At 36.6% G+C, this 26,811-nt stretch overlaps 1 long non-coding RNA gene across 1 annotated transcript; it reads right to left on the bottom strand.

Annotated features, from left to right (window-relative positions):
- Positions 1-273: 273 nt before the first annotated feature.
- On the bottom strand, positions 274-2,197 carry LOC133220119 (uncharacterized). The gene is made up of 2 exons (XR_009727639.1): positions 2,105-2,197; positions 274-421 (listed from the first exon to the last, which is right to left on the bottom strand). It is a non-coding gene; the product is annotated as an uncharacterized LOC133220119 (long non-coding RNA).
- Between the last annotated feature and the right edge of the window lie 24,614 nt (positions 2,198-26,811).

The following is a 26,811-nucleotide window of genomic DNA, read 5'->3' as shown; positions in this document are numbered from 1 at the left end:
CAAATCATTAAAACTGAACACATTATATGTCTTAATAATTTGTAATTGTGTACAAATAGCAGTAAATGAATCCTTCATATTTATTGGGAAAGTGGCTTCCTAACTTATTTTGAAATTAAGTTTGGTTTGCATAAAGTGGTGCAGAAGTAGGCAGGAATAGCAGAAAAAAAAATACTGAATGAAAAGCTGGCACAGAATGGTTCCTTTTATAGAAACTGAATTAATCAGGAAGAAACAGATTTGTTCTGTAATGAATGCGTCATGAACAACAGCAAAGATGGACTTCATTTATTATTCAGCTGTTCCTCCTCTGCCTCTTCTCTGACCCCATCATTCTTCCATTGGACCTCTGGTTCAAGCTTCTTCTGCTCCAACATAAAATTGCTTGAAAATCCATGCATGTATGGAACCTCTTCTTTTGCTGGGAAAAAATAGGTCAAAAGATGGTGATCCAGCGTCAAGTCTTGAGCAATATGGTACATAAATTATGAACCAGCATAAAAAAAAATATTTTACATGTAGAAGAACAGGGAAGACAGGTGGGGAGAGGCTCCCAGCCACTCTGGCTCAGTCAGAGCAACATGTCTCCTGTTCTAAGACTCCTGACATGTTTAGGCTTTAGCTTATCTAAAGCTGTATTTAGCTTGTCACAGATGTTTAATGTGTCTATGCTCAAGTAACAGCGAATGTGTAGACAGAAACTAGTCTAAAATTACATATTGCTACCTTTATTCACTTTGCAAACCTGAAGACATCTCTTTTCCCTTTTAAAACTAATTTGAATATAACTAAGATTAAGAAATAACTTTAGAATACAAGTTCACTGTTTTTAATACAGCTTGGTGTTGTCAATATATATAAATATAAACTATTTTTAAGACTACATTTCCACAAGAAAACACTCAGGGTCCAGAATGATCTGCAAGAGGATCTATCTAGGTTCTCGAATGAATTTCAACTTCTAGAATTCTTAGAACCAAAATCCCAAATAACTGGTCAGAAAGAAGTCAGAAAGAAAGGAAACATGAGTGTCAGAAGTTTGAGAGACTTGACAGAGTTGGAATCCTGTAATTGGAGGCAAAGCAAGGAGTTCAATAAATTCTTCCTACTAAGAATGATTCTCATTCTAATACAAATGCAATTTCATTATCCCTAGAACTTGAGCCTTGTGATAACAGAGAAATAGTCCTCTGAACTTCACCTGATTAAAATGAATACTATTGGAAAATAACAGATTTAACATTATTCAATTCCCATTTTGAAAAATATTGTGTATCAAGAAAGTAACATCGTTCAAATAGTTAAACGTACAGTGCTGGAATCTGCTTGTGAGTAGCAGAGCTGAGTTTTATTATTTAGCATCACACTGGCTTATTTTGTTGTCAAGTTTCATGCTTATTACTTTATAGAAGTTGTACAGGCTTGGAAGTTTAGAATTTAGTAGAGATAACAGAGAGGTGAGTACTACTTCTTTGTTCCATGAACTGAAGAAAAGTAGAAGACATTTTCCCAGGAAAAGCACTAAGTGTTTCTAAAACAGAGTTTATAATTGCAGAGCTTGCCACGAAAGATTGGAATGCTCTGTTTGACTAAGAGTAAAAGGAGAATAATTTTTTTTTGCAGCTCACACATCTTTTCAAAGCTGGCTGAGAAGCAGAGTCTATCACTCAAAGTTCATTTACATAAAAAATCAAATTCATGTAATGGTAGCATTTAACAGACCTTGTAAAAAAGACCTTTTTCTTGTTTTAGTTATCAAATCTTCACCTAAAGAGATGTGCAAGTATTCTTGGGTAAGTTTTAATGTGCCTATAAGGTGCATATATATCTAGATTTAAGCATCTAGTAGTGGGAACATCCAGCCTAAAATAAATGTAATTGGAAAAGCACAAGAGATAACTTCCACAAGTCACATAGTACATCCAAAGCAGGAAACTAGTTCTCTCATTTATCTGTGATGCATAATGCTATACACCTACTTATTTTCAGCACCCAGGCCTCACACGTATCTGCTTTTAAGAGATTATGCATAGCTTTTGATCTTAAGCAAAATCCAGATAAAAAACCTTTGGCATCACTGTGCTTTTGTCCTTTTCAAACTGACCTTGCAGTCTAACTGCGTGCCCAGGACTGAGCTGAAGTTCTTTATTTCTTTGCCTTGAGTGGCCATTTTCATACAGCACTAGCACACCACTCTGACATTTTTTGAAGAAATAAAGGTACAGAAAGTCATGGGAACAGAGCCCAGAAAAGTAGGACATTACTCTAATCATTTTACTGCAGTTAGGTTGTTTATTGCTAGCTCTGTTTGGTGCCATGAACTTTACTTTCTTGGCAGCAGAGTGGCTCTATGTCAACGGAAAATGTCAAATGCCCTTATTCTGAATTACTGTGATGCAGGGCTTTGGTCCAGCAGTTTGGCTTGAAGCATGTAGGATGGCTATGCTCAGAATACAGGTAAACCACTTCCTCCAGATGTTCTCTTATTACAAGCATATTTTCAGAGAGGCAGCCTCCTTCATTACTGACATTCATTCTGCTCAGTATCTTTGATAGCTCTGAGGATTCCTGCAGAGTCTTGGTAGTTGTTCACCTCTAGTAAAATCGCAACAGAGCTCTAAATAAGGATAATAACAATGCACATAATCCAGAACAGATATCTACCATCCATAGTAGCTCAGAAAGTTCTATGGAAGCTGGAAGTAAGAAGATCTCTATTAGGAGTCAAGGTGGATCTCCACATATGCAGACTTAGGAGCCAAAAGTGACAGTCCTGATTTTTGAGAGGTTTCACTTATCTGCCTCCAACTATTATAACAGTTAAGCCTTACACGTTATTTGAGTCAATTCTCTACCTCATACAAGCTGCATCCACAAAGTAAGGTAGCTTTATTCAAGCACAAAATCACAGAATGGTTTGGTTGGAACAGACCTTAAAGATCATCTAATTCCAAAACACTGCCATACATTTACAACAATTTCCCACAGTTTAAATATTTTCCTGTAGTTAGTTGGATTGGGAATACCCCTGTGCAGGTTTCAGCTCACTGTTATTGCTGTAATACCAGCAGTCAGCAAGATCCTCATTCCCACATTTCTTCATATCAGCTGGCACAGTCACACAACTCGGTCCGTCAGAGATAAAGAGAAAACAAATTAAGCAGAATAACTGCTCCATTTTTGCCCAGGAAAGAGAATATTTTAGAACAAAACTCCACAGACTTTACTAAATCAGTTAGGTCTCACATCACTTTTTATAGTTTCATATATTAGCAGAGTAAGTTGGAACCTTATGTAATAACAATATTAGGGTTCAGAAATAATCTTAATTTTGGTGTGTCTTGATATGTATATAGAAAAAACATTGATTTAAACCAACTCATATTTCTTGCACTTACTTAGGCTTTCTTCAGGCAATCTCCTGCCTATAACATAAACAAAATGAGTGATGAACGGGTCTTAGGGAAGAGTAATGTTGTCATGACAGCTGTTGCACTTGTATTGGGTGGGAATTGGAAATCTCCCTATCTCACAAAAAGAAAGTCAGCCATGATCTGCCAACCCAAACAATTTCCAGATTCCAAGCCTGACTTAAAGGAAATGTTACACAGTCAAGTGGCTATAGAAAAGCAGAGTAAATTCCTATGGCTGCATCCACTGATCACCTGGCAATGAAGGAAAACCTCTCAAAATATTCCCTAGTCAGAATACAGTGCTTTTCAGAAAAACACCAAGAAGGTATAACTCGTTTTGATTTATTCAAACTAAGAAACAAAATAGCTAAAAAGGGGTTTGTATGCAGTGGATCCATTTGCAGACACAAGTTACACTTCATGAAGAAATTCCAAAAGAATTACATTTAGAAATTGTCCTTTTTTAATGTTTTTTATGTTATCTAATTATCAAGGTAGTTAGACAAATATAAAAGGAGTATTTTAAACAGAAGCAATAGCTCACAAAGTTACCTGTGATTAAGGGATGATGGTGTATCAATCAAGACATCAAAAAGATATGAGGACAGAGACTTCTTTAAAACAAATGTTAATTTCAACAGTATTTCCCAACTGAATATTTGATCACAAAATTTTAAAGCAATTAGTCCTTTGTCACAGCACTATTAGGTCACCACAAATAAAGTAATGTGATTTCATTCTGGTATTGCACGAATAATGTAAGAAGCTAGGAAACAGAACAGTCCATTGATTTAGTTCTCATTCTGCTCTAATGTGGTTTTTATGTTGAAACCCCAGGCTTTGATGGATAGCTATTAACACCCATTTCTTTACCTCTGCAATGTTTGAGCTTCTCAGCACTTCATTTTTGTGTCTTGTTTAAAGCACAAAGAGGGAAAAAAGAGTCTTTTTAACAGATGGTGCCTGACATATGTATTAAATGTAACAGGTGTACAAAAGCCCTGCTAGTCAGAACAAGTTTTTCTGTCCATTTAAGCATGGGCTGCATATGCATGTGTTTGTTTATCCCCTTATGGAGGACAAGAAAGCCATCAAGATGTCAATTGCCTGTTGTTAGATTCATACAGAGATATGAATGTTCTGAACATGGGACATTATCACAGTTGGACACAAAAGCCTGTTGTCAATGATGCGAGAAAGAGAAACAAAGGCAATATGTTTAGTTCATCAAAAAGATGAAAGTTTCCATGTGGTTAATATGTGTTCTGTGTGTTGCTGATAAAAACCAAGCAAACTCAGAGAGCATAACAAAGATGTAATAAAAAAGAAACCTTTGGTGAAACCAGGTCAAAGGTTTTGAATTTTCTTTCTCATTTAAACTGTATCAAAAGGTCTCTGGAGTACAGCAATGTAAGTGCTTTTCCATTTGCAATTTTTTTTTAAATTAAACACTCAGTCTGGTTGTAATTTATATTACGAAGACTAATAATTCCTCTGCTGTACGAGAAAACTGAGCTCAGCATATCTTTATTTTTCATAAATTTTCTGCTGCCCTTTTCTAACGGAAGAACTTTGAAGGTAGAGTGCAATAAAAATTATTAAATTGATCAAAAAGCAAGATTTAATATAGGGAGCTGAGAAAATCTGAAGTTTACACAATGGATCACCTCTGATTTTTTTTTTGCTGACTTTTAAAGGACATAAAACATTTGTAAGAAAGAGTCCTGTGTGCCTTTATGGCAACTTCCTGCCCAGTATTTTTTTTTCAGCATCTTCACTGATTCCAAATACAGAGTGATAGTGAAATACAGAGTAATTTCCAAGAAGTTTCTGAAAGTAAGTACCTGAAGAAGAATGAGTGAGGCTCAGATTAGTGACCTTCCTGAATAAAAGGCTTTGGTGTGAATCTACTAGCTGAATTGGCAGGTGCCAGCAACAGCCCCAGGCTGACATAATGCTTATGGAACTACTTGTTTTTATCAAGTGCTTTTTGCTTTTCACACTTATCAGGTGGTAGGGTTTTGTGCTTTTTTTCCCCCCAGAATCTATTGAAGAAAAATAAAGGTACACGAGTCCTGCACAATTGTATCTCATAGAAGCAGTACATTTAGTGCTTTGCTTTGAGTAAACTTACATGAGCATAAGCATACAATGTAGCCCACAATCTTCATTTGATATTATTCATCTTTCTAATGAAGTTCTGCGATTTTTTAAAGGAGTTTTGCGTTTATACAGAGGCAAGTTTCAAGAAACTAAAGAGACACAAGGATTACTTCGTTAAGTGAATGTTAATATCCACAGATGTCTGCTTTTAGAGTTAAAAGTTCATTTTGATGTGTGAATGAGAAGATAATGCATACATTTATTTTTTTCTTAATCATCAAAGCTTGTGTAATTGTTTGTAAGGAAGTATTACATGTGAAAACTTAGTATAGAATAAAGTGTCACTCATTTCATGAGCAGTATCTTCTTTAATTTTTATTTTTTTTCCTTATCCTTAAGAAGAAGCCAGCTCCAGTAACTGAGCCTCACACACATTTTCTAGTGACAATACTGGGTAAAGACATCCCCACAGAAAGAGGTTACTATCACATGGATCCAGTGCCATTATTATACAAGGCCATAAGAATTACTTAAATAATCTTAACATGCTTGCCTGTGAAAAATGGGAACCAGTTTATGGAATAAGTAATCTGGCAATGATGAGCCTGAGAACTGCTGCTAGTGTACAGATCACCTACCTGTTGCTGTAACTTACATTATGTATTTCATCACAAAGCACAGATGAAGGAGGTACTGTGGTTTTGTGTTTTAAAAAATGCATATCCATGTATACACTTTAAAGGATTTAAGGAGATAAAAAGTCCTGATTATGAAATGCACATTCTAAGTATATAGTATTTGACAGGATACCCAATACTTTAGAGTGTTGTTATTTAGAGTGAAAGTTCAGAAGTATTGGGAACCAGTCTGCTTAAAATCCTCCCATGTCTCAGACAGATACTGTATCAAAAAATGCCTGGCCCTGTAATGCCTGTATTCAACAGAACTTCACTTCTGCTGCTGAAAATTTGCTTGCAGCTAATATTAGATGGTCATTTCTAAAGTGCAGGAGAATGACCCAGAGTCTCCCACTGAAGCCCAGCTCCAAGTCAGGTTGGGTCAGGTTAGTGCAGCCTCCTAACATTTACAAAGAGTATGGTATTTGCTGGTGCCACCTACTTTTGCATAATGGTCAGGTGGGTGGGCTACTCTCCTAGACAGAAAGAGACCTACAGCTTGATTGCACCAAAGGTAGATGGAGCATGCAATTGCCACAGCCCCAGTTTGCCAGGGGGTGAATATCTCCCTGCAATGATGTATTCCTATATGAAATTTCTCTTGGATAACAAGTCCTGAGAGTAAAGTCCAAAACCTTGTTGCTCTCATTTTCCCTCCACAAGAAATACCTGCTCGAAATACAAATGTAGCAAACTTGCTTAAAGCAACCCCTTTGGTCCCTTCTAAAGGTCAGCAAATTATGACCCTCCTGAAGTACTTGGTGTTACTTGTCCAGTTTCGGCAGGATCACAGCTTGATTTGCTGTGCAACTACAGCCAAAAAAGATGCAGACAGCAATGGCTACATACCTGAAGTTATATTCACAAACACAGCCTTCAGTTTATGCAGTAGTAAATACAACAGAGATAGGGTAACCAGTCATGGTTTTGCTGTCTTTATTCTCAAATATTTTATCTTTAACATGCATTCAAATCCCAGTAATAACATATTTTTATTTGGATCCATTTATTAATGTAATTCTATAGTTCACTGTTTTGTTGGGTTTTTTTTTCTCTCATACACTTTACTGTGTATCTATTACAGTTATGGTCTGAATTTGAAATCCATGCTGTTATACCAACCATTAGTTTACTTTGGATACATGATTGAATTCTTTTGTAAAGGAGTTAAAATATGACAAATTCAGCAGACCCATGTGTTATCAACACATGCAGGCAATTTCCTTCCTACTGCATTTTCCCCAGTTTTAACTTTGGTATGGTCTTAAATAATATAAGAGGTGCAATGATTTCTATTATCACAGACAACAGAAGGGTACTGATATGACATTTTGCTATACAATGACATACTATATTAGTGAGGTGTCATGTTGTTATATTCAGATTCAGTTAATACCCAAGTCTTCACATTTCGTTCCTTTCCAACATATCCAACTAGATACATTGCATTGTAAAATGTGCCTTGTATTTAAATTTCAGTATTTCTACAGTATCTTGCAGCTGATTATGTGAGCTTCACAGTGTGATAATTTCAAAGACAAGTGTGGAATGAGGTGAGACAATATTAAAATTTGTAAATTGTTTTGCAAGAACAGAGGTCCAAAGTAGAGTATAGTAAGCTGGAAATACCTGCCTTCAGAACAAGCAATATAGCTTACCTGCTACATACAGCTGGCAGCAAGAATAGTCTGATTCAAGCAGATAAGAAACTTTCTTAAAATTAACAATACCAATGCTTCCATCTTCTAGCTAGAACTTGTAGGACCTTCATATACTTTTAATGGGAGATTCTAACCCAGAGACTGCTTTCACTGAAATGCATGGAACAGCCAAGATTTCAGTAGGTAAAAAGATTAAATATATGCAAAGTAAATAGTCAGTACTGTCATTCATTTCCCACAGAGCTGTGAGAATATTTAATAAGAATATTTCACTTTACTCCTGTCCCTCTCTAAATCTCTGGTGCAGGAAACCTGAACGTAAGCCATGAACGTTTATCTACAGGAATCTGTCCTGTGACCAGCACTGGAAAGTCTTGTACACTTTTTCGTCCAGTTTTCTTATCTAGTGCTGAGTGTTATGTGCAAATAATATTATTAAAAGAAATTGTAGCAACTGTCCAAAGTTTGGATTTGTGTATAAATGCAAATTTATGCAACTCTTGATCCTTTGGGGGAAAGCAAGATGGGAAAGAAAGTTATGGGGTAGGATTTGGGAATAAGCGATTAGATGCCTCTAAAGCAGTGGTCTGATGATGACCCTTCAGACCAGACTTGTGACCCTTCTGTTTTCCAGACTTCTGAATTCAGTGACAGGCACTGCCAGAGCATCCTTTATGCAGGGTCTTGCAGGCCCAGGACACCATGGTGGATGAGGGCAGTCATGTCAGTAGCATGCTGGAGGCTGTTCAGGAGGCAGTCATTGTGACAGAAGGGGAACAAACTGCAGCACTGCTTACAGCTGATGTATAACAGATCTAGTACAGCCTGAGGACTGAAGTTTTTCTCCCACTGTACACTAACTTTGCTCTTTCCAGTAAGCAGGAGAGAATAAGGACCCCCAAGGGCATGCTGCATGAATATCTGGATGCCCCTTGAAGGTAGTGGGCAGCCCAGGGTGCTCTGGTTTGTACCCTCACATCCATGCTTTCTCATAGGTAGAGTGTGAGGGTAGTCTTCTGCTGCTTCCACTTAAGCTGTAGGCTTCCAGACCTACATCCCTACCTGAACAGGGAATCCATAAGTAGGATTAATCACTTGTCTGTACTTCATTTCTCCTTTCTTAAGAGATTATGAAGACTGACATACAATTGTCTTGTAATTCTAAGTGTTAGGCTGTGTTGTACTTTGCCTTTTCTTTAGGCTGCTACTTTTCTCCTTACACAGGGTAAAAAGGAGGTGATCCATAATAAGCAATCTGATTTATAATAATTTATAGCATTTATTGTTTCTAGTATTACACAGAAAATGCTTTTAAAAAAGTCAACTCATACATTAAAGTGCAGTACATACTTATGAAATCTTCCTTAAATAACTGTTTTCTTGCATATTTCTCTATGAAAACTACACACGTTTGTTGTGTGCTTCCATCCAGAAGTCATATTGATCCTAATATTAAGAAGGGCTTCCACACCTTTTTTTCAGTAGTTCTAGAAGTAGGAAAACTGAAGTATATTTTACCTTTAATTTGTCTCAGGAGTGCAAAGGAAGCTTGAAATGTATTAAGCACTTCATTATTTGGTTGATTTCAGTTATATCCTTGTAAAACCAAACAGAACACCTCTGGATTTTAGTAAATCAGAGATCACATTAGAAGTCTGCTGCTTATTCAAATGAACAATTATTATTTCTAACCTTTGCTGGCTATCTCTACAAATGTATACATTTTGAAGGTTAAAAATTGCTCTTCGCTGTTTAAGTAGTTGTTGATCATAGCTGTGAATTGTCAACAAACGTAATTTGCATCTAACTCAATATAGCACTTTTTTTACTGTCACAATGGGAAATATGTTGTCAAACCATAGCTGCAATGTTTGTTGCTTAGTTGTTTTGGCTTTTTTTTTCTTCATTTTAGCCTACTATTTCAATAAGAACAGAAATTATAACAGCTTGTTAGGAAACAGCAAAGCAGCAAGAGAAACAGTTTCATGATCAAGGGCTTTCTTGTACATTTAATAGTATCATCTACATGAGAGAAGAATTCTTTCCTTCAGTGTTTCCATAGTCAGAGGAACAGCATGAATGAAACTGCTTTTATCACTTTGCTGTTTGTATCTCTGAGCAGTAAGCCAAGACAAACTCAGCCCAGAGATGTCTTAGGTAGCGAGCACTGTGCTGAACCTGAGAAATTTGTCACTCTCTGATCAGGGAAGAGATTGAGACTGAAAGGGTGGCTGAATGGAAGGATGTGGCTCACCTCAGTTTCTGCTCTACAGACTTTCTTGACATGTTTTGACAAATTTGACTTCAAAACATAGTTTCAGTCTGGAAAAGCCATTCTGTAGAAACAGCATCATAATGTTTCTCATTTATTGTCTTTGAATTGGTTCCAAATTGAAAGTGCTTGTTTTAAACGGCATAAAACCAAGACTTTTTTTCAGCTCAGAGTCCTTCAAACCCGATTGAATCTCAAAAGTCAAGTCAGATAACATTACCTTTTTCCTATTAAAAAAAAAAAAAAAGCACACAAAAAGGATTTTATCTTTTGTTCTAATTATTCCTTCCTGTTAATAACTGTGTTCACGTGACTGCTTGGTCTCTCTGAGAACTCAGCAAATAATTTGTGATTGTCCAGGTAATAACAAGTCACACGTCAACTGCTTCAGAGGGATTCGTTTTTCAGGGCCACTAGGAATAAAAGGAATTAGACACTCATTTTCTTCATTGAAAGGAACAAGAGTGACATTGTATGGACAAAGGGAGAAGACGTGTTGTTTTTTTACTGTTCTGAATAGAACTGGTCTTTAAAATACACACTGGGTAAAAACAGCCTTTGAGAAGTCCTGTGGTGATTTTGCACATGGAATAAGATTTTTCTTTTAAATGGGAGTTCTGAATCCTGAGCAGGTAGAATTAGAATTAGTCAGGGATGATAATACAATTTGATTTTAAGTTGAAATTTCTTAGGGATCTAGCTTCTGAAATAAAAAAAAAAAAAAGAAAGAAACAAACAAAAATCAAGATAGCTATGACAGTTCTTAAAAAAAAATAAAAATTAAAAAAGTATGACATTTTCCCAGGAACAGAGAAAAACCTAAATATGACAAAAATGTAGCACATATGTACCTGATGAGACTACAGGCCGGAGGCAGAGAATGGGAGATATTTTTTTCTTTTAAACTAGATGATGCTTGAAGTATTCTGTTAATCTGGGGACCTACAGCATGACTTCTAATGTGCAGGACTGGAACTCTTCCACTTGAGCACAGGAGAGGTGGACAGGTTTTTGTTTTGCTGAGGCAATAAGGGTGCCCAGGAAAGCCGAGCTGTGGCTGAAACAGCTGCTGGCACAGAGCCCTTGGCTGGAGACATGCCGATTTTATTGATGTGAGTTGCCAAAAGCCACCAGAAAGAGTTCTAACACTCTCTTTTGCTGAAGTGCGATTAATAACCCAGAAAAAGTAATGCTATGAACAGAGAAAAATCAGATCTCCTAAGTGACACATTAAATAAACTGCTTAAAAGACTGTCTTCCACAGACACTATGTTCTGTGTGTGATGGTCCTTTTCTCATGCTTTCCTATCTAAAAACTACTGATAGCTTTCTGGACTGAAATACATTTTCACTCTTCTTTCCAAGATCCAGAAGTTTCCTCTTCTCCTTTGCCTTGGCTGGTGTTTGCTCCTGAAGCCAGAAGGCTCCCAAGGCATCTCCCACACTTGCTGGGGCAGTTCTTTGTGCTCAAGCTCCTTGCTCCTGTCCAGGAGCTTTTGCACAGGCAGACCACTGTAAACAACAGTCCTGCTTCCCAGCTCACTGACCATACCCTCTTTGATAGTACTTTTTTTTTTTACGCAGTAGTCCATTAATAGCTTAAACGTGTCGAACATTACATGGGAGCAATGTGCACAGTTAAGAGATTTTTTCTCCTGATAAAAAGTTAAAATATCATCTGAAGGAACACTTTCTTTCCAAGATGAATATTGTGAATACAAAACTCAAAAGCAGTCCCAAGTTAACACCATCTGTATACGTACATATCTACAACTGTCTGTCCTTTTTAGACCTCATACCTTAGTATACCAAATCAAATATTAAATAAAATGGAATATTTATCAATATCTAATGCTTCACGGTACCTATCATTACTAAACCAAAAAGTATACATATTTATCCTTCGATATAAATTATTCTAATGTGATTTTTTATACCACTTATTATGTAAATTATATGCAATTTACAATTTTTACTATGAAAATTAAAAGTAAGAGCATATTAGCATTCTATTAGTAATATGCTAGATGATAATGCATGTTAACCCTGAGATCTATGGAATTCTTTGCAGTAAAAAGTATGAAGAGAGAATTCCAAGCTTGAACTTTTAGAAATAAATCTGAATCAATATTTTGTTTTTATTATTACAGCCCATGTGATTTGCTTTCAAATTAGTTCCACAACACATAGTCAATGGGAATATGTACTATCTACTGCAGAATAACCTATATCTTTTATGCAGTGGCTGTCAATATTTGATGAGGCTTAGCTGTGAAGTTCAAATCTTCAGTTGCTTCCAAAGTTTTTCAAACATAAAATTCATGGTTTTAGTGAGGGAACTGACAATGGTGTTTCAAACTGAGAGACTGTTCATTCCCTTAATGCTCAAAGACTTCAAATCTGGTATTTCAAACTCCACTTTGCAAGGTAAAATTATATGAAATAAGTGGCTCTAGAGATTTTACATTTGTGATAAATGTATTTGCAAGAGCTATATAAAATGTCTGAGGTTCTGCAAAGTGCTTGTGTCACAACTAAGAATGCAAAATGTCTCTCAGATTGCAAACTGTCATTATTATTAGTGAAGATCTTTATTATTATATTTAGATAATTTGCTTCCAAAATTGGTTTAAAAAAATGAGAGGTGATCCCTTTCAAGGTTCTGTTTAAAAAGCAGGTAAGTGGATAGGTTTCACAGATATTATTTTTTTTTATGCAACATGAAGATGACATTATCTTCCCAATCCTAGTTTTAAAACCTTTTGTTTGTAGGGAGAATGATTTTGTAAATATGATGTAGAGTGAAATACTTTCTAGGTGACTGCATTTTGGATGTCATACTGCAGATGTAACACGAAATAGTAAACTAGAATCCTAATTACTATTGCATTGCACTTTCCCATGCTAATCCCTATTATTGCCTCTGGCTCTATTTTTCACCAATAATTTATTCAAGGATAGTAATAAGGACATAATTGAGTTATTGCTCATCTGACATAAAGAGAATTGCTATTCATGTTTGTTTTCCAGTCCATCAGCTGCACTATCATCACTACTTGATTTTGATTTTGACCTACTTTTGTCAAACTTAGGTCTCTTTAGCACCTAAGCATTTTACTTTGTGAAGTACAAATGCTGTCTTAAATCTGTTTTGCTGGACTATGGTTTCAGCCCGTGCCTTTTTCACTAATACTCTTTATTCAAGGTTTGCAGAATTGCAATAAAATACAATGAGAACAGTGAAAAAACCCCAATACTTTTATGAAGTGAATCTGGAACAGAATATGAGAGCTTTTTCCAAACTATTTGTACTTGTTCTTTCATGCTGGACAGATGGCTGTCTAACATGAACACTCAAAACCTGCCAGCAATGGGAATTTCACAGGATTGATTCTTTGGCGAATCAATCTTCTGAGTAGAAAACCTTTTACTTTAAACTAACCTAAATCTCTCTTGTCACCAATTACTTCTTGTCCTTTTCTCACAGATATGGAGAGCAGAACTCCTTAGTTTCCACAGCTTCTTACAAATGTGATGAATGTCATTATACAAACCCTTCTTTTCTCTTTCAGAATAAATATAAAATATTCTTCAAACTTTCCTTAGAAGTTGCATTTTTATGCCACCACTTGTTCTTGATCTGTCTTGGACCTCCTCTCAAATTAGTGCAAGCCTATCGGGAAGAGTGGTGCCCAAAACTGGACATAAGATTTCAGCTGCAGTCTTGTCAGTGCTGAACAAAAAGAAAGTTTACTTTCTTCATCATCTGTATACTCTTTTTTGTATGCCTGAGATTGACTTTTACCCTTTTGGTAATGACTCAGTGTTGGTGATACTAATATTCACAGAGTAACCAGATACCTTTCTGCAGAAAAGCTACTTCATTTGTTTTGCAAAGTTGCATTTGCAGGGCTGATTTTTCTGTCTAAGCATGGAACTTGACACCTGTCTTTTTATTGGGCTCCCATAGCCTTTCTTTAGACCGTTTACACAGCTAATCCTGTTGTCCATCAGCTCTCTGATGAGTTATTAGTTATTATAAAGTAGGTTAGTAAGCTGTTGACCAGAAAGCAGGCAGATCCTCTCTTCCTTCAGCAAATGGTGCATTCCTCCTCTGAAAACCAGGCATGTACACACAAAGAAGCTTAATAAGGACTAATGCTGGTAGAAGGTGAAGAGGGGGAAGGCTGCTTTTCCATTAAGAACTGTACACCCATTGACACACTAAATCAGAAACAGCAATAAATATTGTTGTCCCTAAGCAGGTCCAAAAAGAGTACTCCCTTGTAGAGGAGAAAAAGGAGGAATTAATAAACATAGGAAGACTACCTTCAGGAGTATGTTATCCTTCAAATGACACCAAAAAGAGAAGTTAGAAATCAAGTGCAAACAATTCCACCTCAGAATGATGTGTAGCTCTCACAGACTCTATCAGGAAGAAAAATTATCCTTTAATTCTTTTCTAGACTAAGGCAAGTCAGATGTGTAGATAGGAGTGGGGGGATTCTGGCAGGGCACTTTGTTTTCGTTCTGTTCCTATCAACTCAGGAAGTGAAATCCCAGACTGCTGGAATCCGAGGAAGATTTGCAATAGATTTCAACAGAAGCAAATAACCTGAGCTCTGTTGCAGGCAGCTCTGTATCTTGCTGACCCCCAAACTGGCCCTTCTCTGCCCTTCTGTACATTACAGACAAAAGACGCAATCAGTCCCATGGCACAATCTCATCAGGAAAAGACTGTTTCGGGGATTTTTAATCTGCAGCACCTCAAGAACAGATCTCTAACACTTGATCTGACTAAATATATTTTTAAATGGTACCATACAATGTTATTTGTTATGTTTTGGTCAGTTACAGCCACACTCAGACTGAGGCATAAATGAAGCTCCTGCCTCAAACCATATAAACTTGTAGTCTCAGGCTTGTGAAGATCAAAAATGTATTCCCCTTCTGGAATTCTGGAATAAATTCTCTGGATCAGAAAGCCACTGAGGTGATTGAGACTCTTGCCAAGTTTTAACATTCAACCCAGTTTTCTAAGTTTTTGCAGAACTGGGAACTGGAACAAAAAGAAAGGGGTACAATGGACAAGAACAAAGACTAAGTAATTAAAGAATTTTTAAGATTTTACAGGTAATGAGTTATGTACGTGCCCTAAAATATAATGATCTGTTTTCAGCTCTTAAGAACAGCAGGTTACTTCTCATCTTTGTATCCCTTCCTCTGTAAATCAGTAGTACCACTTACTCACCTGAATAAGCAGAGGTGATATCTGCTTCTAACTAGAAAGATTAGAGAGGTTTTTAGCTTCCTTTCTTATCCTTTATGCTTCTCTTCACAGACTACAAAGTGTTGTCTCATTGTGTATTTTTAGCATTACTGTGTCTATATGTCCCACATGTATCTTTTGGTCTTTCAGTAAGTACTGAAGATGACACCCATGATGATCCTTTTCTGAAACTGGAGTAAAAAAAAAAAGTGAAAAAGGAGAGACATTTTGAACTGAAAAAAAAAATCTCTAATGTCATTCTGAACAGACTCAAGCAGTAGCTAATACTTACAGAAAATAAACCTTGAATATAGGCTTCAGTGAACAAAATTCTTCAAACACAAATTTAGCTCACAAGAAATTCAAAGGCTAAAATATATTTACATAAAGACTGAAATATTCTGAATTCTTACCAACAACTTATGGACAACAAAGAAGAAAAAATTCTCCAAATAAATTGTAGCACGTAATTTGTGGAATTTTATTATAAGATTGGCATAGAAAACATATTCAAGAACACTGGCATTCTTCAGTGGCAGTAACTGCTATACTAAAATATTTTAGTGTTTCTTTTCCTCACATTTAATTGTGAGTTAAATGACTAAGAAAAATTAGAGTTGATATTTCTTTTATTTCATATTAAAATATCCATCTGTCTTCATATTCCACCTTTGCAGGCACAGGAAGAAAATATGTGTGCAAAATTCAGATCTGTTTGGAAGGTAAATATATTTGAAGTTTGTTTTCTTATAATTTATTTTACATAGTTTGATGGTTTCATGTCAAATTAAGCCTATGGAAGTCTCTAATACTGTGTAACAACTCACAAGTAATGAACTGTATCACAATTCCTAATGTGGTCCTGACGGATTCAGAATGTTGACTCCTTCCTGGCAATTTTGAAATGTCTACTTAGCAAAAGATTCATGGTATGGTGATATTTATCCTCAGAGAAACATGATATAGCTTAATAGAATTTATTGCATATAGCTGTTATGGGTTTGACTTCAGGGTATTTGCTTCAGCTTATGTGTGATTTAAAATCGGGTGTAAATGGATTTGCTAGCTGGCAGAATAGAATGATAGTATTAAAAGAATAATATATGACATTTAGTACACATTTTGTTAGTTTTGTTCTGTCACAACAAGCATAGAAAACTGCCTTTATGCTAATGTTGTCCCGTATCAACTAAACTCTAATTACTGTGTTATCCAAAATAGAATTCTGTCAATTAATTTGACAAGGTAAAGAAAATAGTTTGTTAATGTTTTTCAGCACAGGTTTCAGGTTACTGATAATAAAATAACACAAGTTACTATTAAAACTGAGTTTAACATAGAGGATAATTTGTCCACTAGTAACATAAAAATATGCAACCTATACTTATCCTTCCACAATAAACAAGCTTTCTCAAAGGCCATGTATTGAATAAAATTGCATATGCAGTTAAACTGTGTTCTAAGATACTACATTTATGATCTGAGGGCTCCCACCCAAAATCTAATCCCTTCCAAGCTGCCCAGATTGGGATTCCATCTGTAGTCTACTGCAAGAGACAATGTACTCTGATTTTTCACTATTCTTCACTAGATTTTTCTTCTTTTTAATTCATAACTCTCCCACTATATTTTTTTCCAGGACCCTCATCAGACTGCTGTGAGATTCTTATATTATTTCAGTGCAGAACAGTATGCTATTTACACTGCTTTTAGAATGTATTGCGTGCTTCCTAGAGCACAGACAAAACTGCATAATTTCCAGAAGTACTTTATTTCAGCTTTTATTGCATTTGCAAGCCCATTCAGCAAAGTGCTGGACTTTATCATCATGCAGAGCTGTGTTTTTCCTCCTTTCTGTGTTTAGAGTCCTGCAAGCTCTAGTGAGACATGCTGGAACAAATTGATAAATTAAGTTGTAAGTTCCCAACACTGAATGCTTTTCAGGGTTTTGAAAAAAAAAAACCAACAAACAGCAGAAGAACAAACCCAACTAAAAAACCACAATACACTAAATACTGACCTAATCAGGAAAATGTTTAAAAACCTCATTAACACCAACTACCATCCTGTGGGACTGGAAAGTGGTGAATGTGTCTCTATCTTGAAACCATGTGGATGCCATCCAAGACAGCAGATCACTGAACCATACGTTAGAATCGGTTAAATTGCCTGAAATAAATAAGAAGGCTAATTATCACCCACCTGCTGGAAAAAAATCATGGTACAGGTGGAGCAAATAGCGATCAGTGTCTCTTTCTGCATACTAGAATAAAAGCATTTCCATACAGAAACTGGTTAATGCGAGAATCTCTTTCTTTTCGATTTTCAGCATAGCTATTGGAAATAAACTGTGCATTTAAAATCTATCAATTCATTATGTGTGTTCAGAAAAGTTTAGGTAATCTAACATGCAACTGGGAAATGTCAGACTGGGGCACATTGCGATAAAAATGTTCCATCATCTTGTTTCTTCCAATAGTGTTTTACACTAAATAATAATAAAAAGTAATAATGTAATAATATAATAATAAAAAGTAATAATAATAATAATACTAACACAGTAAAAAGGAAATGGTTACTTGGGAACAGGGATAAAAATCTGGCTTTTACCCATGCCTGAAGAGCAGCTAAGTTGTTGAAATCTCTCTCCTTTATGAATATCAAATAATTTTCCATGTTGTGAGAGATAAGGAAGGGTAGAAAAGAGACATAAGCAATCACACTTGAGCATTTAATCAAACCCTTTAAATGAGAGAATTTATGGGGAAAAAAAGTGTCTGGTGAACAGCTTACAGGATCACAGAGTCCCCATACTTTCTTTGGAAGCATCTGTCATTAACTGCTAATAAAGACAGGATACTGAGATGAATAGACCACTGAACAGATCAAGCACGAACATTTCTGTATCATTTTATGCCACTGCATTTTTTGATAATTGCCACATGCTGGTGCTAAAGAAAAAAATATAACAGAGTGACAGTGATAATAAGAGGTTTTAGTTGTACTTCTGGTATTTTATGCATATTCTTAAGCCTGGAAGTAGTACTAGTCTGATTTAAAAATTTAGGCTAAGTTAGGGCTCTCATTTCCTCATTTGGATGATCATTTAGAGAGAGAACAGTAACTGGGAAATATGAATGCTTCAGGTAATACATATGCCAAATGTAATAGAAAGAATAAATTATTCTAATGCTTCTATTTGCTGTACAATCCAAGCATTGTAGGACACTCTCCTGATACTAACACAATTTTTCCTATTTTATTTATGGCAAGCAGCCTGAAACAGAGACTGAAGTGTACCTGTGTGTCATCTTCATAAGACATAATTTTGTGATATTGTAATGAGGACTGCTGGAATGGGGAATAAAAACTGAATTCAGAAGTCCCTTGCCATTATTTTTCATTAGCTGTATTTCTACATAAAATCATTAGAATGGTTCATCACTGGGAAACAGGCTCTCTTTTGTTGAAACAGAATATTGTCATAATAAAAGGCATATCAACTGTGTTAGAAGTTAAAAACCAATTTGCCAGATGTCTGCAATGATAACACTTCATGAGCGGGAAGTTCATCTCAGTAGTGTGATACCAATGTTAGTATTAATATCAGGTTTAGAATGATAGGTAATTTGTATCTATTAGTCAAAAAAGAAGCTGTGTATTTTCTGAATTAATATCAGGCACAACTTCTAAATTGTATTTTTTATATAAAACAATAGATAGGTTTTGAGGAACATAATTACATAGATATTTAGTCTGATTCATAGGAGGCTCCTATACTGTTAAAAGTTTCACTCAGAGGTTATTATTAGTATTTTTACACAGGACTCAGAAGCATAAAGAGACATAATAGAAACAGGTTGCCACAGGATTATATCAGCCACGTATTCAGTGAGAGCTGAATCTACTGGAAGAGCTGAATCTAAAGGAAGGTAAATGAAATGCTTCCCATAACATTTCCCAAACAGCCTGCATCCTACATTGTGACAAATGTGATACAGAAGAGAAACCCAGGGATATGCACAATGCCTATAACAAAGAGTTTTTATACAACATGAAATATTGGCAGTGCTTTGGAAACAATACATGGCATCAGGCAAAGCCAATGAAGAATAAAATGTTACGGTGAGATGGCAGAAGTAGGTAACGGTATAGGTGGGATCATGGGATAGCCCAGGCCAAAGCAACTGGGATGTCATGCATTCCAGAAACCTTGAAATTTGTGTCCTAAAACATGCCACAGAGCCTTGATTTAACTTCAAAGCATGCTTTCCATGATTCCCTTTTATGTTAGGACAAGTTTACTCAGTATCAAGCTTTCCCTGGCTCTCCTACTGTAGCTATGTTCAGCCTCTCAGTATGAGACAAGAAATACCAGTAAAACAATGAAAATGCAATTATGCACCTTATATTTTGTAACACTTGTGTCTGAGAACAGCCAGGGAATGTGAAAAAAATTGAAACTTCCAGCTCTGTTGGATGGATGAGATCACATAGATGGGTAATAGGCACTTCCTTTGCAAAAAGTTGCCAAAGTAATGTGTCAAAGTAGATCACATGCCATAGGTGATGTTCATGTTCTGTTTAATGTGGGATAGAATATGCTAATTTGGTTAACCCGTGAGGGAAAATGGCCTGTGTTATATTATACATAAATCATGTTACCCAGAAATAGCTGTGAAAGAGTACTTGAAGACTTTTCACCAGAGGAATTGGAGGGGTTAACATCTGAAGAAGAAGGTTTGGCAGCATACCTGTACTGTTATGCTAGTCATAGAACTGTTAGCTGTAGGTCAAGATTTCTTCAACCAGCTGTAGCAAGGTGTCATCATCACTAGCCATATGATTGTAACCCAGGACAAATATAAATTCATAGCAGTTCTCCAAATTATTTTAATATTTCCTTCCCCTCTACCCCCTTCCTGACATTTCTCAGATCTTCTTCCTTTCTACATAGTATTTAGCACAGGGATACTCAGAGCTACTGAGGCTTGAATCTATCTACCTCTCTAGTCTTCTACTAGGCTGAAAAAGCCTGAAGCTTTTCTTCTCCCTGAGAGGATCATGAAGTATTTCTGTGGATGTCTGCTTATTGTACAGGCCACTGCCTTTTTCACAGCGAACCTTCATGCATCTGCAAATAAAGGAGTGTTCGTGCTCTTCTGCCATTTCTGGAAATCAATTTAACAAGCAGAGTGGGTCAAAAACACCTCTTGAGGAAAAAAAAAAAACCAAAACCAAAACCAACCGTCCCAAAACCTCACCTGGAATAAAAAGAGGTCCTTTCCTTAGAGACAAAGAAAGCAAAGCTTTTCCTATGAAATGCTTCTGTCTTTAATCCTCAGCTCTTAGCCTTTTCTTCTTAATTTCTTTATTTCTCTCTCATGCCAAGTAGATTTTTGTCTGTTAGCTGAAGATTAAATTGGCTGTATGTGTCTCACCCTACCAAGTTGCCACTGCTGTTATAATGGCCCACAGGTGAATAAGCTTCATTCTAATTTGTCTGCTAGATGCAGCATCCTCTGAGGAAACAATTCTGAGACTGCATGTACTTTGTAAAGCCAGTGGATTGCCTTCAGATGACAGTTCCAGGGTGTACTGATTGCCTAGGAGTGATAAGAGCAAAAAGGTCTAGCTCCCTGCCCCTTGGCTCCTTTCTAAATATTTCTCTGCTGATATTGCAGTTAGAATCAACAACCTGTCACTTAGAAAAAAGCACATGCTTTTGATTCACAAGAGCATTCACTCATAAATGGAATCTCCAACAAAAAGCAGAATTCTGAAGATCAGCAGGAAAAACAGATGAAAGTAACATACTAAAAGAAAGAGGGCTTGTTTTTTTTACAGGCTTTACTTTTGTTAGGAAACCTTCACACAGTAATGTACTTGATTTTGCATATGACACACAACCTGGTTCATTTTCATGGAATAGAGTAATGAATGAGGCTGAATGGCAGCTCTAGAGATCATCTGGTCCAACCCCTCTGCTAAAAAACAAGTCGTTTAGAGCAGGCTGCTCAGGATGATGTTTGGTCAGTGTTTAAATATCTCCAAGAATGGAGACTTAATAACATCTCTGGGTAACCACCATATGAGTGAAGGAGTTTCTCCTCATTTTTAAGTGGAATTTCCTGTATTTCAGTTTGTGTCTGTTACCTCTTGTCCTGTCACTGGGCACCAATGTCAAGAGTCTGGTTATGTCCTATTTACTAGAATGAAATACTTCATCACAAAATCCTAACCAGCTCTATTCTTTAGTAGGATGTTTGAACTTTGTCTTAGGGACAGAATAAACAAGGAAGATGGGAAAAGTGATATGAGGTTTTATGGTCAGACAGTTATTTAGAATGGATTTAGAATGGGGTTTTATCAGAAGATTTTGTGAAATTTCTGTTCAAAGTAAAGAGCTATGGATGAAGAAACAAAGAACTTTCAAGCACTGAGCTAAGATCACAGTCTGAAGAACTATTTTTTTCTAAAAAGGTTTGCAGAATTGATTTTCCTTAGGAAGAAAAAAATGTTGAAAACCTCAAAATTTGTTGTGAAATTGAATTTTCATTCTGTGGTCAGTTCTATACTGAGAAAAGAAACTGAAAAAGCTTCTTGATTACTAATCACAAATAAGCAATTTTGGGCATTGCTTTCCTCAAAAGAAGTCTCATTATGTAGTCTAGCAATAAAGTGCTGAGATTTAGAGGGAAAAGCAGTGATGCAAACTAAACTGTCTTTATCTGAAGAGTCACAGTCTATTGAAAGGGTCATTTCAATTTCAGGTTACTTTTATTTCATGATAATCACTGTCTCTTTAATCAAGAACACTGCAGCAAGTCAATTTTCATTTTTATTGCTCCATATAAATATATTGAAAAATTGCCAGTATAAACAGTTGTAAGACAGAACCACCCATACACACCTTGTTTTGTTTCTACTATGAAAGCAAGCTATCATTAAGTCAGAATTCGTAGTAATCATCTTTTGCATTTAGCGCCAATCTTTTTAAGGTACTTGAAATAACTTTTAGAAGCAGTATCCACAACATAAATCAGTAGGTTAAAAGGAATTGTCAGAATCAGGGGGGTGATTAGTATGGCACTATTTTAAAACTGATGATTGATGAGTATTGTCGTATCAAATCCATTCAGGTATCTCCAGATCTTTTGGACATGTCAAAATATACATTGGGTGTCTGGCAAGACCAAATTTTGCTATCGTTACATCCAATTGTGATACTGTAGAATCAGTCAGGAATTGAAAAAATATCCAAAAGTATGATTTCACCTGGGACTTTTGACTGACACGTTCAAAAACTAAGGACTGAATTAATTTAGCACCATCTGATATATTTTCCAGGAAATGTGTTAAACTGTTGGCTATGGACTGCTTTTACTTAGCCGTACAATAGTCAAGACACATCCAATAGTAGAGTAGTTTCCCACTACATTGTCAATGGCTTTCTCAGGAGTTTAGCAAACAACATATATGTTTGTCTGGTCTGCCCTTTATGCACCTTTATGGTAGAACAGTGCAATCTTCCCAGATGCATAACTTCAAGGTCCAGTTTTGGAACCATCTTATGCTGCATATTATGCACAAGTCTAAGAGAAAACCTCATTTAATAAACACTTGTGGCATTGAGTTTGTATCTTTATCAGAAATATTATTTTACTTCATCTGTGTGTTTGTCAAAGGCACAATATTTTGAAACATATTTGCAGAAATAAGAGTCAATATTTTCCTCCTCGTGGCATCTACTCCATCCGTGTGAGGAAACAGGGTGTAACATTTCACAGCTGAAAGAGAAGAAATACCACCTAATAGAAAACAAGCAACTTAATGTGTTGTGCAGTACAATTTTCATTGTTAAGTGTGAAACTGCATGATTTAAGAGAATGTGTAGGGGAAAGTGAGTAATGTCAAAATGAATGGAACTCAGGACTTCTAGAGATGAACACTGTTACCTGAAACACTAAATTCATAATCAAATATTCAAAGCAAAGTCACTCTATGTGCACGATGAATTTTTTTTTTTTTTCCCAGAGGGAATTTCATTAAAAGAATTGTTTGAAGACTACTTACGATCACTGCTCACATTGGACAGAAAAGAGAACAGGGATGATGAGGAGGCTCTAAACCCTGTAATAACTGGAGGTTGTTAGATGTGAACCCATCTCCAAAAATGTTTTACTGTTTAGAATGATGAGACACATTCAGCACATTTCTTTGCCTTCTATTATGTGGGATAGCTGGTTCATGAAAACAATGACCACAATAATACAGATGGCTGAAAAAGGTAGATTTTTCTTTTTTTTTGGTAAGAAATCATCTGTGATTCAGCTCTGAAAGAATATTCAGGATCAATGACTTTTATTGCATGGATAGATTTGTCTCAGAGCTACAGATTTGCTTCCTACTAATCCCTAAAACCCCTTTGGATGTTAAAAGCTTTTGGCTACTCCTTACCTGAGGGGAGGCAATAAGCTTTGAGAAAGATGTGTCACTCCAGGTACACTGTCTCGGCAGAAGATAATTATCTTGCCTCAAACACACAAAAATTTTAAAGGCAGAAATAGGATGAAAACACCTGACTCCCCCAAACACTCAGCAGAAGCTCTCTATAGCTCTGAAAATCTGCTCACATGAAGTTAACTATGTCTAAGGTATCTTAGAGGAGATGTCCATAATTTAAACCCACAAAAATGCTTATCAGAAATTTTTCACAGCTCAGCACCTCCAGTTGTGCAAACAAGCTGTGCATAAATAAATTATCCGGCTATGGCCCTAGGGAAGAGTGGAGAATGGCAAGTAGACTTTCAAGGCCATCATTCACTGGCGATGGTGCTGCCCTTTTTGTTTAAAAGCCTCTGCTCTGTTCTAACCCGGTGATGGCAATTAGATAGTTGTTATTTGTCACTGCCGAATGAACAGTTATAATTGCGTTATTGCTGTTTCCTCAATTTCCTTCCTAAGGAATAATCTTGGCAACTGTTTGGGGAAATGTTTTTTCACAGACTTGAAAAACCCGTTACAGATGAGAGCATCTTGCATTTATTCCAGCTGTGACAGTAAGAAAAGGATGGCTTGCTTCCAAACCATTTGCCAAAAAACCACATCTGATTTGTCTCATATTTTTCTTTTTCCCCTCTCCTTCTTTTTGTAATCACAGCGCTTCATCCCTTCAGACTCCTCCACCTAATGTTGTCAGATGATCTTTGTCAGCAGTGCTTTGTGAGATAAGATTCTGTGAGCCTGGCTTTTGCACAATAGCTCAGGCATGCTTTTCTAAAAATACTATTCTACTTTTTAGATATCTTGCATTCATTGTTGAATTCATTCTTGGACTAATTCTTGGGAATCAGTGGTCCCCAAAATACTGATGAATACATTTATTTTCTCTCAGAAAAACTGTGCTCAGTGGCACAGATTAGCTGTGTAAATTTAGGCATATGTGAGGTTATGTAAAGTGAGGCATGGGCATATGTTCGCAGGACTGGAGCTCTGGTTTATGCTAGAGGCATGATATGAATAAGGTTCAAAATCTGCACAGTTATAATTACACACAAAGCCAGGGTTTGTTAGGGTAAAGGATATATTTTTCTACTAGTCATGTATGTGAGACATGTCTTACATGTGGTAAACTATTTTTATGGTGACAGGCAGTAGTAAAAGAGAGAGTATACAGAATACATTGTGCTTTTCGGCCATAAGCATGGCCTTGGGGTGTCAGGTATTGAACATGACTATGATAATTCTAAACCAGCTCTGTGAGCCATCAAATCACATCAAACTCAGCTATATAGGAAAAAATCCTACAGGTATGTGTGACATTTTCATTCTCTACAGACTAGATCCTCTCACATATCAACCTGTCAAAGAAGGGAACAGTTGGGGATTATCTTCTAATAGATACACCTGCACCCACAGAACTGAGAACAAAGTGAATAATTTACTGTTTGATTTTGGTATATTGATTGAGGTGGGGGGTATTTTTCCTTCTATTTTCCTGTCTCACTTCATCAGAACTTTAGTGTTTCTGGGGGATGGGAAAGGGAGAAGAGTGTTTTTTCCCAACCAATAGCCTGCCTGTAGCACAGAAAGCACGGTACAGTCATGCTAAGAACCATCTGTCCCAACAGTTTAACCAGGGAGACGCGTGTTTTTTCAGGCTCAAGCCTTCTGTTGATGTCTAGAAAATGTAAGGTCTCCAGACTGATGATATGTCAGTGTCAACAACATGCTTCCAAAAAGTATTTAGGAGCATATTCCTCTTCTTAACAACAAATTTCGGTTGGAGAAAGTAGTTAGAGTGTGACTGGACTCAGTACTGGAGGCTATCTCAGTGTATTTTTAATTGAAAAATGCACTTAGTGTCCTGTGGGTTTAAAGAGTGGAAGAGTTCAGCATGTCCTTCTTTTGGTTTACAATCTATCTGGGAGAGCTGCAAAGACCAGAGAGAAACAATGAAATTAAAACTAAGGTAACATGAACTAGAGAGTGAATAGAAAGAAAAATACAGACACAGCATTGTTAAAAGGAAAAATGAAATAAAATAAAAAGGGCTGAGAATTGAGTACTTGAAAAACGGTGTGTATCACAGCAACTTTGTATGTTGCTCCTAGCTCTCTTTTTACCTTGTCCTGGGTTCAGCAGTAGCAGTCACTTTTCTTCTCCTTAGTAGCTGGTGCAGTGCTGTGTTTTTTGCTTTCAGCCTGGGAGCAACGCTGATAGCACCGATGTTTTTGTTGTTGCTCACTAATGTTTACTCTGTCCAAGGATTTTCTGAGTCTCATGCTCTGCCAAGGAGGAGGGGAAGCCGGGAGGAAGCAGAGACAGGACACCTGACCCAAACTAGCCAAAGAGGTATTCACATATATCATGTCCAGTATATAAACTGGGGGCCGTTATCCGGAAGGGCTAGATCACTCTTCGGGTCAGGCTGGGTATTGGTCGGTGGGTGGTGAGCGGTTGTATTCTCTTCCCTTGTTATTTCTCTTATCATTATTATTGGTGGTAGTGGTAGTCGTTTTGTGTTATACCTTAGTTACTGGGCTGCTCTTATCTCAACCTGTGGAAGTTACATTCTTTTGATTCCCCTTCCCATCCCTCCGGAAACTGGGAGAGGAAGGGCAGGGAGGAGTGAGCGATCCACTGTGGGGTTCTGAGGTCCCAGCTGGGTTTAAACCATGACATACTTATTTGAATATTTCTTTTGCCACTGCTGCAACACTCTGTAGTATGACAGAGTGTTTGACACCTGTGTGTCAAAGCATTAAGCATAAGGTATTTGGTATGGCTTGTGGTGGACTGTATCTCTGTGATGGGAGGCAATATATTTTCTATACAATGTACCGTCCCATCAGTACTTTAGAGCAGTTAAGATATAAGATGGCCATAAACTGTGTCTTACTGAATCTGGCTA

Source organism: Neopsephotus bourkii, unplaced genomic scaffold (genome assembly GCF_033783945.1).
Source record: "Neopsephotus bourkii isolate Nb327-2 ecotype Australia unplaced genomic scaffold, CSIRO-AGI_Nbou_v1 NB_1423, whole genome shotgun sequence".
NCBI classification, from domain to species: Eukaryota; Metazoa; Chordata; class Aves; order Psittaciformes; family Psittacidae; genus Neopsephotus; species Neopsephotus bourkii.
Note: the sequence above shows the minus strand (reverse complement) of the source record. Positions and strands in the feature narration are given on the sequence as shown.